This window comes from Vulpes vulpes, chromosome 15 (assembly GCF_048418805.1).
Source record: "Vulpes vulpes isolate BD-2025 chromosome 15, VulVul3, whole genome shotgun sequence".
NCBI lineage: Eukaryota > Metazoa > Chordata > Mammalia > Carnivora > Canidae > Vulpes > Vulpes vulpes.
In genome coordinates, this window is record NC_132794.1 from 111,583,267 (window position 1) to 111,596,616 (window position 13,350).

Here is a 13,350-nt window from a genome sequence, read left to right on the forward strand (position 1 = left end):
TGTGAGCCTCGGGCTCTGGGGATTCTCCCGGCAGGGCTTCTTCCAAGGGCTGTGCTGTGTCCTCTGCCTTTACATTTCCGATTTACAGAGCAGGTGATCCTCTCCGTGCTGCGGAGCGGGCGGCCCTAGGGGAGCCAGGAGCGGGTAGGGGGAGCGGGGAGCAAAGTCTCCAGGGCTGAGGCTTCTCCTGAGATGGCAGGGGCTCCGCGGCTTCACCTCGCACGCGAGCACTACATGCACCACGAACACCCGCGTCCACACGTAGCTATGGGCAGGCGCCTCGCGGGCAGCGCTTATGCAAAAAACAGACATTGTAAAAAAAAAAAAAAAGAGCCCAATAAAAACTCTTAATATTGGGTCTTGGAGCGAGAGTCGGGAGACCCGGCCCCCAGGGGTGGCTCCGGAGTCGGGCGAACAGGTGGCACCGTCGGGGCACCGCGACCCGGTCAGCCGAGGGACCGCCCCGGGCACGTCGCCTGCGTCCCCCCCCCCCGCGCCGCGCGTTACGTCACGCCGCCCCGCCGCCTCCCAGCGTGCCCCGCACGCCGCCCAGGGCCCGCCGCAGCCTCACAATCGGGGCCGGGCGCCGGCATGACGTCACCCCCCCGCGGCCCGCCTCCTGCGCCCGGAAAGAGGCGGCCGCCCATTGGCTGCGCCGCTGGCGGCCTCCGGGCCAATGACGGGGCGGCGAGCGGCGGGGTCCGGCCTTGACGTTGTGCTGCTCGCCGCGGGGTTTATTTGGCTCCGGGGCCCCTCGCCGACGCCATTAGGAGCCGCAGCGCCCGAGGCCGCCCCCCGCCGCTCGCCCGCCCCGTCCCCCCGGAGCGCCCCGCGCCTCCGCGCCTCCGCGCCTCCGCGCCTGCTCTCCACCCTCCTGCCCCCGGGAGCCGGGAGCCGCGCGCGGGCCCGCGGAGACCATGTCCTGACTGAGGGGAGAGGGCGGAGGCGGCGCGGAGGGAGGCGGAGAGGGGCCGGGCTCGGGGAGTCGCCGCGGGCTGCTCGGGGAGTCGCCGCCGCCGCCGCCGCCGCCGCCGGGCGCTGAGCACCGGACGGGGAGCCGGAGCCGGAGCCGGAGCCGCGGCCGCCAGGTAACCGGGCCCCGGGAGGCGCCCCGCTGCAGGCCCCTCGCGGCCCCCTTGCTCCCCGGGGCGGCGTCGCGGGCGGGGGGAGGGAGGCCGCTCGGCCGCCGCCGCGCTCCCGTCGTGGGCTTTCCGGGTGCGGGGAGGGCCCGGGCAGGGGCAGGGGCAGGGGCTGGGGCAGGGGCAGGGGGAGGGGGAGGGGGGCCGCCGCCGCGCTTGTTTACCGGCCATCGATCCGCCGCGGCTACCTCTCTTCCGCCAGATTCCCCCGCCCCGCCCCGCCCTCCCCGCCCTCCCCGCCGCCCCCCGCCGCCCCCCGCCGCCCCCCGACTTGGTTCCCTGCCACCCACGGGCAGGGCAGCGGGGAGCGGGGAGCGGGGCTTCCCCCCTTCGCTCCTGCTCTGCAATAGGCCCCAGTACTTGTTCCATCCCCGCGAGTTGCTGCTGCCTCCAAACTTGCATTGCGGCCCTTCGGCCGCTTCCCGGCCGCCCCCCCGAGGTGCCGAGTCTCCGAAAACAGAGGTGCGGGGCGACGGGGCCGGGCCGCGGGGGAGGAGCTGCAGCCCGGCCGAGGGACGTCGGCCCGCGGGGCCCGCGGTAACCGGGGCCCAGGGCGCGGATCTCGGCCGCCGCCGCCGCCGCCGCTTGCCGAGGCTCGTTTGAACAGACAAAAGGACTGTAAGGAACCGTAGCGTCACGCACCGGGGACCGGCAGCCCGGGTGTTCAGCCTGGGAACTTTGAAGCGGCCCATTATCTCAGGCACAAAACTGGTGTTTTGAGACTCTCTGGCTGCAGATTTTTTGAGTTTCTGCGGATCGAGGCTCTTCCTCCCCCCCCCCCCCCCCGCCCGCCCCCAACTCCCCCAGACCAGGCAGGTGAAGCGCCGTCCTCTGGGCCCGGTGTGTTGGTGCGATCCGTGGTGTTGTCAGGAAACCGAACCTACAGGAACAGTGCTTTGGGGATACGCTTGAGAAACCCTAAAGTCTCGGAGAGCTTCCGTAAGGAGCGGCGCTGCTCTCTCCGTGGTCTCCTTTTTTTTTTTTTTTTTTTTTAAGTTGGACTTTATTATCACTTGTGCTGCCTCAAGGGTACCCCCCCCCCCCCCCCGTCTTGATCAAACGTGGATGACTCAGTGTACAAACCCTACGCCAGGGGAAACCGTGAAGAATTTTGATCTTGGTTTGTGCCAAGGGCCTTGGAAAAGTCACAGAAACTACGTCCGTGCAAAACAAAGCTGAATCCATTCTGGTGGTTATTATTAATTGAATGAGGGAATGCTAAAGAAATTTAGAACCCTGCTGTCTCTTGATTTTTTTTTTTTTTTTTTTTAAGATGATGCATTCACTTATGCGGAGATTTCATAGCATTGGTCTTACTGGGCTATCAGGGAAACTGAGAGGACAGTACCGACTCATTTTAATCTCTGGGGAGGATAGTTGAATGTCACGAGGGATTTTTATTTCTGTTGATGTTTCAGCACCTTTTATTAATGCTTGAGAGCATTAAGACGCTCTTTTGTTTACTTTTGAAACGTGCTTGGGTTAGTGTGATGAACTCGGTAGTGTGTTTTCAACTTATGGCCTCAACCTGCCTTTACGCTGATAAGGGTTATGGCTTATCACATTTTTAAGGGCTGAGGGCTAACACAGTTCTGGAACCCACCATCCAGTTGTACAATATTTGAGGCAAATGGCCTTCTATGTGTCACGGATATAGTGAGGGTTGTTTGATGTGCTTTCCACTTATATTGCTTTTATAATAAGCGGGAACTTTAAATAAATGGGAGTTGGAAAAGTACAGCACTTAAGTTTTTATTTAACTTGGTTTAAATTTTATTGTTTGAGCATCGCTGCTGCCTCTCTCCTCTTCTAGTAATAAACTTATGCCCGGGCTTTGAACATATTTTCTCTGTGACGTCCTGTTTCATTTGGAATATTTATGCTTGCTGGTACTCTGGGTAAATAATATCTTGAACATTTTAACACTCTGCTCTCGTCACATCACAACTTAAAAACTTCCAGAGCACTTACATGCAAAGTAAGGTTTAAGCTTCTTGGTGTGGTGGTCAGGTTTCTTTGTAACCTGGCCCTGATCCACTTCAGTCTTAACTCTTATTTCTCCCCTTTTGTGGATTCTTCCCTCTAGCCAAACTAACTTGTTTGTTGCTGCTGTGAAGTCCCTCCTTTGGCCTTTCTTTCTGTTTGAAACCCTCTTCCGCTGCATTCATGGATACTCTCTTTGCGGCCAGGTTGAGTCCTGTCTCTTGAAAAGCCTTTCTGGCTATTTCAACCTCAAGGGATCTATTCACTCCTTTTTGTGTGTGTGCCTGTGGAACTCTCTTTTTTTCTTAGCATATGCTATCCTGGATTTCAATATATCTTTTTATATTTATTCTGGTTCCAAATTAGATTTTAAGACCTCTGAGAAATAGGTATGAATTCTTTTTCTGTGAAGACCGTATATTCAGCACTGAAACCTGAATGGATGCATACTCTTGACAAAGTATTTTTGGTCATAGAAGTGTTCTAGGATATGCTCTTTGTAGTCTTTTAAGTAGTGGGGTTTCTGGAATTTTGAGGACATATGAGATAAAATATTTGAAGTTATGTCTGTACCTTAAAATTTTTTTTTTCTTGGTCGGTATGTTTATTTCTATTATTAGTGTGGTTTTCTTCCTGTAGAGTGTGCTCAACAATTTGATAATGATCATGTATTCAAATAAACAGAAGTACTGTAGTTGTGTGGTTTACTTCAGATTTGAGTCTCGTGCAGTTCGGTTTGAGTTTGGCACCAGTGACACTAACGGAGGTCATTCCATATTTGTATACAGGTAACATTTAGCATCATGAGAAGGAGAAAATAATCTGTAGTCTCAGTTTGCATCCTTAACCTCAGATGTTGGCAGCATGTGTCATTGATCATGAGGCAGATGAGACACAGGAGAATGTGTGATTCACTGCTACCTGTCAACGCTGTTGGAAGAAAACACAGGCCAGTCCATAGTATTTTTGTATACCAAAGATAATATGTGTAATTATATAGTGCATAGGTGGGTGCTGATGTAGCAGGAAAATAGGTGTATATGTTTCTGTTGTGTGTGTGAGTAGGAGGCTTGGTATTTTATGGATACATAGTCTCTTAGCAGTAAACAATCTTGATTTATCCATTGCACATATGTGGAAACTTGACCTCTTTTCAGTTCATCAGAATATTTTTCCTTGTAATTGACTTTTTTTAGAAAGTAGTGTACATAAAAACTCTTTTAAGCAGCAGAAACCTTTTTAGCATAATCAAAAACAAAATTAGTTTATTAATGAACTTTCTAAATATTATTAGGCATTTTTACTTAGGCTGTTGGCATCCATAAAAGGCACTTCCATGGAGTTGATACCGGGATTATTACTATTTAAGAAATCTGGATTAGTAAGCATTCTATGCTTTCTGGAAGGGTGTTATTTTGGTTAAGATGACATTTTTGACAAGAACCATCAATTTGAGTTTTTAAATGGATGTTAGTCAGGTAAATTGAATATAAAGTTGATAATTTTTCAGCTGCCTAGTGAATTTAACTTTTCAGTAGTGAAAAAACGAATTTCCTTATTTTTATAGTTCCTATATTTAGAGCAGGCTGTCCCACTCTCTCCCTAACCAACACAGTGTAATTTTGGTTTTTCACCATTTGGTAAGTCAGAATTTTATGTGGCTTGCATTCACATAAATAAGAAAATATTTGAATGCATAAAGCTTGTTGTGTATCTTTTCATTTTTTTTTTAATTTTAAAGTAACGGCTTCATTGAAGTTTATTTCATATACTATGAAGTTCACCCCCCCCCCCTTTTAAAAAGATTTTATTATTTGAAAGAGGTTGCAGGAGCACGGGGGTGGGCAGAGGGAGAAGAAGCAGGTTCTCAGCTGAGCCAGGGAGTCCCACGTGGGGGGCAGATGCTTAACTGATAGCCACCCAGGTGCTCCAAAATTCACCCTTTTGAAGAAGTATATAATTCATTGGTTCTTAGTGTATTCACAAAGTTGTGTAGCCATCACCACTATGTAGAACATGTCATCACCCCAAAAACTGTACCACTTAGCGAGTCATTCCCTCTTTGGCCCCAGTTCCTGGGAACCACTAATCTGTCTCTATGGTTTTGCTTATTCTGTACCTTTTTTTTTTTAAATTTTATTTATTTATTTTTAAAAGATTTTATTTATTTCTTCATGAGACACACACAGAGAGGCAGAGACACAGGCAGAGGGAGAAGCAGGCTCCATACAGGGAGCCTGATGTGGGACTTGATCCCGGGACCCCAGGATCACACCTTGGGCTGAAGGCAGTCGCTAAACCGCTGAGCCACCCAGGGATCCCCTAAAGATTTTATCCACGAGAGATACAGAGAGTGAGAGGCAGAGACATAGGCAGAGCCCAATGCGGGACCTGATCCCGGACCCTGGGATCACGCCCCGAGCAGAAGGCAGATGCTCAACTGCTGAGCCCCTATGTGTCCCTATTCTGTACATTTCTTGTAAGTGAAATCCTATAATATGACACCTTTTGTGTCTGACTCCGTTCACTTAGCATAATGTTTTGAAGGCTTATTCATGTTGTAACATGTATCAGTGCTTTTTTTAAATGGCTGAATAATTAATAGTGTATGGATATAGCCCATTTTGTTTATGTTTATCCATTCATTGATTGGTGGACATTTAGGTTTCTACTTTTGGGCTGTTATGAAGTATGCTGCTATGAATACCTGTACAAGTATTCGGGTGGACAGAGGTTTTCATTTCTCTTGAGTATATACCTGGCAGTGGAAGTGCTGGGTTATACGGTAACTCTTATCACTTTGATTGGAATTCTGAAGGGAGGACATCATTTCTGTGATTTTTATTTATTTATTTATTTTATTTTTTATTTTTGTGATTTTTAACAAAAAGTTTTAAATCCCTAGCTTTTTTTAGTTGGGGTAATAAGTTATTACACATTTTTATTATAAAAATTCATTTTTTGGTATTTAGTGAAGCTAAAGTTTGTTTTCAAACAGGAGCTATATTAATTTGCAGAACTAATTTTGACTAATATTTTTTTGAAATTCTACCCTTTGAATACCAGTGGAATATTTCATTGCTTTTTATTGCCTAAATGATGAGTAAGTGACTATTGGAGAGCAGACATTGTTTATAGACACCTAAAGGTGAATTTTTCACAGGCAATCATTGGAAACCATAATTCACAAAACTATGAAACGTTAGCATAAGGTTAGGTTTGTGTCAGGAAGGGCTTTAGAGAGATGGGGACATTTAAGCTGGTCCTCACAGAAGTAAGTAGGTTTCTGAAAGCGGGTAAGAATGGAGGGTGGAAATGGGCAAGCATCCTGTGCAGAAGCAAACCTGTGTGTGAAGGCATGGAGATGTGAAAATGACATGTCCTGTTTCGGTACCAGCAGCTTTAGGATAACTAAAGCATGTGGATGAGATTGGAAAGGCACTCCTATAGAGTCCCCCCTGCCTCACTTATCCCAGAGCTAGTATTGTGGCTGGGAATTAGACAGGTAGAGTGGTCCTCTTTAGAATGGACCATCTTCACAGATAGGAAGGCAGAAGAATTTTGTCTTCTTACTCTGTCTCTCTGTGTGTGTATGCTGGAATATGTGTGTGTGTGTGTGGGGGGGGATATTTATTAAGTTGAGAATTTGAAGGCATTTTTTTTTTTTTATAGAAATTCATCTAGCAGGTTAATTATTGGGCACCTACTGTGTGCTCTGAAGTTTAGGATTTTCAAAAGTAGATAATATAAAACACTGTTACGGAGGCTACTGAAATTAAAACATTTAGTGACAATCTGAAATTCACTCTTCCAGAAGCAATTCTACTGGATATTGTGGTATCTAGGTGGACAAGGCAAATTACTTGTATTTGCATTCCTATATGGAGAGGCATCTAGGAGCAAACAAACAAACAAACAAAAAACCAGATAGTGGTAAGAGCCATGCAGATAAAGCAAGCAGGGTGATGTGGTGGATGTGACTGAGTGGTCAGGGAAAATCTTTCTGTGGAGGTGGTATTTAAACCTAGATCTAAAAAATAAATAAATAAATAAATAAACCTAGATCTATCTCAGTGATGACAGCTGGCCATATGAAAATCTGGGGATAGAGCATTCTAGGCAGAAGAGATTTCAAATACAAAGCTAATGTGAGAGCTTGCTGGTAAAAGGGAACAGAATGAACTCCATTTTCTATGTAGAGATTTTCAAGAAAGGCTGGCAAATTTTAATTTTATTCTGAATGGATTGGGAAGCCATTAGAGGGTTTTAAATCCTTGTGTTGTGATTTGGTTTACGTTTCTAAAGGATCCATCTGGCTTCTGTGTGAGGATGGTGGGTAGAGTAGAAAGCTGTAAGACTAGTGGGGAGGCTTTGTCCTAATCCGCAGGAGAGTTGATGGTGGCTGGACCTGGGGGTGTGGTAGGGGATTCTGGAGGAAAATAAAGATTTTGGGGCTTGTTTTGGAGTAATGTCAGTGCCTTGTGGTAGCTAGAGACAGTGACTATAACGTCAGCCTGTCTTGTCACTTAATATTCCTTTTTTTATTCTAAGGAAATGCTTTTGTGATCCTGGAAGGCTGTGGTACACGAATGCGAAAAAAACAGGAGTCAGAATCTGGGGTTTACTTCGTAAAGCTTTGTGACACTAGGCAAATCATTTTACCTTTCCTGGAACCCTGGATTCCGTGTCATTAAAATGAATGTATTTGTACCTCAGGGAGATTCAAGGTACCTTAGGGGGAGAGTACCTGAGGGTTCTTAGGATTAAGTGAAGTAATATAAGTGTTCCGTGACTTAAAGCTCCATACGTAATTTAAGGTGGTATCGTTTGAAGTCGGCAATTGTTGTTGGTAGTATTAATTATTGGATATGGATCTTGAGGTTACTGGCTTTAGTACCTACTTAAAGACAGATGTGGCATTGTTATTGTAATTTCTTTTCAATGAAGACCCTTGAATCTTAAGCATTTGGCCAATACCCTGTGAGTCAGTAATGGATGGCGAGGGACTTGAACTTGTGTCTATGAAGTGCAATACATCTTCCTGTATATGAGAGAAACGAATGTAAATATCAAGAGATGGAACTCATCTTCCCATAGTAGATTAAAGTAGATTTCAAATTAGCACTTTGGTGAGAGGCCCTAGTAAAATCACTAAAGGATAATACTGTAGTATATTCTTGAAGTGTGTGTATGTTTGTGTTTGGAAGAGTGAGGAGATACTTAAAGATCTGTCATGGGGCACCTGGGTGGCTCAGTTGGTTAAACGTCTGTCTTTGGCTCAGGTCATGATCCTAGGGTCCTGGGATGGAGCCCCACATCGGGTTCCCTGCTCAGTGGGGAGCCTGCTTCTCTCTTTCCCCCTGCTCCTGATCTCTCGCTCTCTCTCTTAAATAAATGGGTCTTTCTTCTCCTCCTTCTCCTCCTCTTCCTTCTTCTTTTTGAAAGATTTTATCAGGAATGATCTTTGATGCCCTGTTTAGGATTTTAACTTCAGTAGGATGCTCTTGAAAATTTCAGAGCAGCAGAATAGCAACATCAGATTTTTTTTTTCTTTCTTTTTTGACCACACTGGTAGAGATGTGGAGTACGAGGGTAGGAAGACCAGTTAGAAACATAGTTGAGGAAAGAAATGATGAACTAGGGCTTAATGATAGGGACGGAAAGAAGGGCTAATTCTTGAGAAAGGTTTAGGGTATAGGAGGCATATTTATTCTCTAATAAAAAGGACTCTTCTATACCTAATCCATGATTTTTGTCAGGATAAAAATAATATATGTGAAAGTATTTTCTAAGTGGTAAGATTTACTGCATGATGTGTATATATATAAATAACAAATCTATATTTTTCCCCAGAACTGTTTGAAAATGAGTTGCAGACTTGATATCCCATTATCCTTAAATATTTCAGTGTATATTTCCTAAAAAGCAAGGACTTTATGCTACATAACCACAATATAATGATCAAAATCAGGAAATTAACATTGTATGATTATTATTATGTAATTTTTAGTAAGATTCTACAAATCTATTTTTTAAGATGGAGGTTTTGCTATTTATTTAGATCTTTTTAAGTAATATCTACATCCATTATGAGGCTGGAACTTCCATCTCCAAGATTGAGTCACATGCTCTACGAACTGAGCCAGCCAGGTGCCCCAAGATTCTACAAATCTTGCTCAACTTTTGTTACTCCATCAATGTTTTTTATGAAGGCAAAAGAAAATCTCAGATTATGTGTTGCAGTCTTTTGCCAGTTTTATATAAGGTCCCTTAATTGGAACAGTAAAGCCTTTATATCTCATGATATTGATGCTTTTGAAGAACATAGGATTACTTATTTTGTAGAAGATTTCTTAATATGCTATGTCTGATATTTGGAGTCAGATTATGCACTTTTTGACAAGAATTCCACAGAAGTGATGCTATGTTCTTCATATAGCATGTCGGGAAGCAAATGATGTCATTAACTGTATGGTTAACTTCTGATTAATTGGTTATGGTGATGTCTATCAGATTTTGAAATATACCAGTTATTATTGTGGGGACATACTGGAAACTATTTAAATATCTGGTTAGGGATGCCTGGGTGGCTCAGCAGTTGTGCATCTGCCTTCGGCTCGGGGCGGGGTCCTGGAATTGAGTCCCTCTGCATGGAGCCTGCTTCTCCCTATGCCTGTGCCTGTGCCTCTCTCTCTGTGCCTCTCATGAATAAATACATAAAATCTTAATAAATAAATAAATGAATGAATAAATATCTGGTTAATCTCAGATTTTCACCCACTAGTTTTAACATCCACTGATGATTTTTCTTTCCCACTGATGATTTTTTTAACATCATAACTACCTATTGTTAACTAGTTTAACATCCTTTGGTGATTGCCAAATGGTGATTTTTTTCTAATCCAGTTACTCTTTTTGCATTTATTAGTTGGATTTTTACTGTAAGGAAGACCTTTCTCTTCTTATTTGCTTATTTGTGTGTTTGTCAATGTCTGTGAAGACTTACAGATTTTATTATTATTATTATTATTATTATTTTTAAAATTTTTATTTATTTGATAGTCACACACAGAGAGAGAGAGAGAGAGGCAGAGACATAGGCAGAGGGAGAAGCAGGCTCCATGCACCAGGAGCCTGACGTGGGATTCGATCCCGGGTCTCCAGGATCGCGCCCTGGGCCAAAGGGCAGGTGCCAAACCGCTGCGCCACCCAGGGATCCCGTTACAGATTTTTATTTTAGTCAGTGTTTTAAAAGCTTTATTGTTGGGGCGCTGAGTGGCTCAGTCTGTTGAGTGCCTGACTCTTGGTTTCAGCTCAGGTACATGATCTGAAGGTCCTGGATCAAGCCCTGCATCTGGCTCTGCTCAGCATAGACTGTGTTTGAGGTTCTTTCCTCCATCCCCCTGTGCTCTCCCCGTCCCCTTGTTCTCTTTCTCTCCTCTAAAATAAATAAGTAAAATATATTTTTTTAAATAAAATCTTTATTGTCATTGTTTATGTTGATGCTCAGGTTAATCCAAATTTGGCCAGTGGGAGCTCTTCATACTAATATTTGTGTCCTTTTTTTTTTTTTAATGTAACATTTTAGGTGTGGCTATATTTCAGATTTGGTTTTATTTTTTAGAGCAGCTTTAGGTTCAAACCAAAATTCCTGTGGCCTTTTGAAAACTCATCATTCTTTGAGAGCTGATTGTTTTTTTAAAAGAAGAAAATGTTTCCTGTATATTAGTGACTAGAAAAGTTAGGCAAATTTTTAAAAATAAACTTTATTTTTAGAGTGATTTAAGTTTATAGTAAAATTGATCAGAAAGTATAGAGAATTCTATATCCCTTTGTTCCAACACATGCATAGCTTTCCCCAAAATCAACCATAACAGAGTGGTACATATGTTATAATTGATGAATCTACCCTGAGAAATCATTATCAGCCACACTCCATAATAGGTGATAACACTATCATTCTGTATGTGTCAAAATCTATAGCATGTACAAGTATCCACCATTATAGTGTTGTACAGCGTTATTTTCACAACCCTAAAAATCTTCTCTGCCCTGCCTGTACATCCTTCCCTCCCCAGAACCCCTGGCAACCACTGGTCTTTTTACTGTCTCCTTAGTTTTGCTTTTTCTGGAATATCGTGTAGTTGGAGTCACTAAGTATATAGCCATTTTCCGTATTGGCCTCCTTCACTTAGCAATAGGCATTTAAGTTTCCTCTGTCTTTTTATGGCTTGATCCCTCACTTTTTAGTGAATAGTATTTCATTATACCACAGTTTATCCATTCACCTCTGATCATGTGTCACACCTACTGAAGGACATCCTGGTTGCTTGCAAGTTTTGGAATTACGAATAAAGCTGTTATAAACATCTGTATGTAGACTTTTGTGTGGATGTAAGCTTTCAACTACTTTGGATAAATACCAAAGCACACACTTCCTGGATTGTATGGTAAGAGCATGTGTAGTTTTGTTTTTGTTTTAATATTTTATTTATTTATTCATGAGAGACACAGAGAGGCAAGACACAGGCAGAGGGAGAAGCAGGCTCCATGCAGGGAGCCTGACGCGGGACTCGATCCCGAGACTCCAAGATCATGCCCTAGGCGGAAGGCGGCGCTAAACCGCTGAGCCACCTGGGCTGCCCGCATGTGTAGTTTTGTAAGAAACTGTCAAAAACTCTTCCTGAGTGGCTATACCATTTTGCATTTGCATCAATAATGAATGAGAAGTATTATTGCTCTATGTCCTCCCTAGCGTTTGGTGTTGTCAGTGTTCTGGATTTTTGCCATTCTAATAGGTGTGTAGTGGTATCTCATTGTTTTAATTTGCGATTTCCTGTTGACACAAGATGTTGAGCATTTTTTCATGTGCTTATTGGCCATCTGTGGATCTTCCTTGGTGTGAGGTATGTCTATTTAGGTCTTTTGCCCATGTTTTAATTGGATTGTTATTGTTAAGTTTCAGGAGTTCTTTGTAAATTTTGGATAACAGTCCTGTAGCAGATATGTCTTGCAAGTATTTTCTGGCTTGTCATTCCCTTGACAGTGTGTTTTGCGAGTGGAAGTTTTTAATTTCAATAAGAAATACTAAGGTATTTCTTTTATGGTATTTTATCCAAAGTCATTCCCATAGTTAAGGTCATCTAGATTTCCTTTTATTTTGTCTTCTAGGAATTTTATAGTTCTTCATTTTACATTTTAGGTCTGTGATCCATTTTGTGTGAGTTTTTGTGAAGAATGTGAGGTTTGTGTTTAGAGTAAATTCTTTGCATGTGGATGTCTAGTTGTTCTAGTGCCATTTTTTGGAAAGATATCTTTTCTTCATTGTGTTGCTTTTGCTCCTTTGTCAAAGATCAATTACCTATATATTTGTAGTTCTGTTTTTGGGCTCAGTTCTATCCCATTGACTTATTTGTCTCTTCTTTTGCCAATAACACACTGTCTTGATTACGGTAGTTTTATGTAAGTTTTGAAGTTAGGGTAGTCAATTCTCAGACTCTTAAGTACTTTTTGGCTTTTCTGGAAATTATGCTTCTCTGTATAAACCTGGAATTGCTTTTCTATTGATACCCACAGAATAACTTGCTGGCATTTTGGTTGGGATTATAATGAATCTCTTGATGGTGTCCTTCAGTAGGTGTGACACGTGATATGCGGTGAATGGACAAGTTCCATGTGTACATTGCTGGTATATAGGAAAGCAATTGACTTTTGTGTATTAACCTTGTATCCTGCAGCCTTGTTATAATCATTTATTAGCTCTAGGCGCTGTTTGTTGATTTTGTTTTGTTTTGTTTTGTTTTCTACATAGACAGTCATATCATCTGCCAATAAAGACCATCTTACTTCTTTCTTCCCAATATGTGTACTTTTAATTTTCTCTTATAAATTAGCTAGAATTTCTAATTTGATGTTGGAAGGAATGGTTAGAGGAAACATCTTGCCTTATTACTGATCTTGGTAGGGAAGTTTCTAGTTTTTCATTGTTAAATATGTTGGCTGTTGGTTTTTTGTACATGTTCTTTATCATGTTGAGGAAGGTGCCCTGTATTTCTAGTTTGCTGAGAATTCCCGCCCCATACCTTCATGAATGAGTGTTGGATATTGTCAAATGCCTTTTCTGCATATATTCATGTGATCTTGTGTTTTTTTTTTTTTTTTTTTTTTAAGTCTCTTGAAATGAAGGATTGCATTACTTGATTTTTTGAACATTGAACTAGCCTTGCAA

The 13,350-nt window shown here is 43.1% G+C and overlaps 1 protein-coding gene across 3 annotated transcripts in view; it reads left to right on the forward strand.

Moving 5' to 3' along the window:
• Positions 1-747: 747 nt before the first annotated feature.
• ZRANB1 (zinc finger RANBP2-type containing 1) overlaps positions 748-13,350 on the forward strand; it is a 57,992-nt gene continuing 45,389 nt past the window's right edge. Inside the window, exon 1 of one of the 3 annotated variants that reach the window (XM_072740359.1) lies at positions 748-1,088. The gene's annotated coding sequence lies outside the window, so the exon portion shown is untranslated. The remainder of the gene's footprint in view (positions 1,089-13,350) is intronic. The other 2 variants (XM_072740362.1, XM_072740361.1) reach the window with 2 other exon arrangements.